At 48.2% G+C, this 1,335-nt stretch overlaps 1 protein-coding gene across 1 annotated transcript in view; it reads left to right on the forward strand.

The window, feature by feature from the left end:
• The window catches only part of LOC127749470 (N-lysine methyltransferase KMT5A-like), a 54,503-nt gene that overhangs the window by 39,126 nt on the left and 14,042 nt on the right, over positions 1 to 1,335 (forward strand). The gene's annotated exons all lie outside the window — the stretch shown is intronic.

A 1,335-nucleotide genomic window follows, 5' to 3' on the forward strand; every position in this document is an offset into this window, starting at 1 on the left:
GAACGCGGTAGGACTTTTCGTTTTCGCGCAGCAGCCAAAAATGTGCGAATTTGCTCAAAACCATCCCCTAAGTTTACGCCCCTGTAGCGACAAAGCGGGGTGGAATCCGACGGTCGCCACCACGGTCACAGAAGGGCATAACCTTCATCTTTTCGGGTACCGAGGGCCAAGCCGCTGGCAACACTCATTCAGGCCGCCGGGCCTGTTAAAAGAAGGTACTGCTTTGCACCGCGCCCGGGCCAGTGGCTGACGAGCACGCACACGTACTTGTCAAACTGGTTTCCCATCCGAAATTCGTTGCCTATCCTGCAAATTTTGACGAGAAGATTGTTGGACTCGTCAATAATCCATTAAATTTGTACAAAAGTCGAGGAATTTCGGATGGGAAACCAGTTTGACAAGTCCGTGTGCGTGCTCGTCAGCCACTTGCCCGGGCGCGGTGCAAAGCAGTACCCTCTTTTAACAGGCCCGGCGGCCTGAATGAGTGTTGCCAGCGGCTTGGCCCTTGGTACCCGAAAAGATGAAGGTTATGCCCTTCTGTGACCGTGGTGGCGACCGTCGGATTCCACCCCACTTTGTCGCTACAGGGGCGTAAACTTAGGGGATGGTTTTGAGCAAATTCACACATTTTTGGCTGCTGCGCGAAAACGAAAAGTCCTACCACGTTCCAATTTTGATCACAGGTGCATTTCATGATCCCCTAAGCTGCTGTAAAGCAGATTTGCCACCACTACCCCCTGACAAGGGGGCTTAGGCAAGTGTAAATTCCCGATCTTGCCCAAACTCGGTATATTTGTTTCTTATCTATGTTGATGACGACTGACGGTAGTATTTTTTCCTGAGAGTCAATTTCTTGGGTACTTTAGGGGAGGAAATAATGGAAAAAATATTGAATTTGGGCCAAAAATGACGGAAGGAGGTCTCAAAACGAAAAGTGTCAGAGGAACTACCCCCCCAAAACCGCTCATTTTGAGTCAGATTATCACTTAATATTTGGACAAAAGTAGAAATTTGTATTTTGTGAAATTACACGCTTTTATAGGGAGTTTCGGCACATGACTCTCAGGAAAAAATTTGGTCGGCATTCGTCATCTACGTAGATAAGAAGCAAATATACCGAGTTTGGGCACGATCGGGAATTTACACTTGCCTAAGTCCCCTTGTGAGGGGCGTAAGTGTCACAGGGGTGGTCACCCCCACCCTAAGGGTAGTTTTTGAAAATCGTCGCGTTTTTCACCGGGGACTTTCTCAGTGCGTCCTACACATTCTCAACTGAAGTTTCCAGACTTTTCCAGGCCCCCTTAGTGTGAAAAATGTGGAAATTTCAGTTAAGGG

Source organism: Frankliniella occidentalis, unplaced genomic scaffold, assembly GCF_000697945.3.
Source record: "Frankliniella occidentalis isolate FOCC.00 unplaced genomic scaffold, Focc_3.1 Scaffold57, whole genome shotgun sequence".
Classification (NCBI taxonomy): Eukaryota; Metazoa; Arthropoda; class Insecta; order Thysanoptera; family Thripidae; genus Frankliniella; species Frankliniella occidentalis.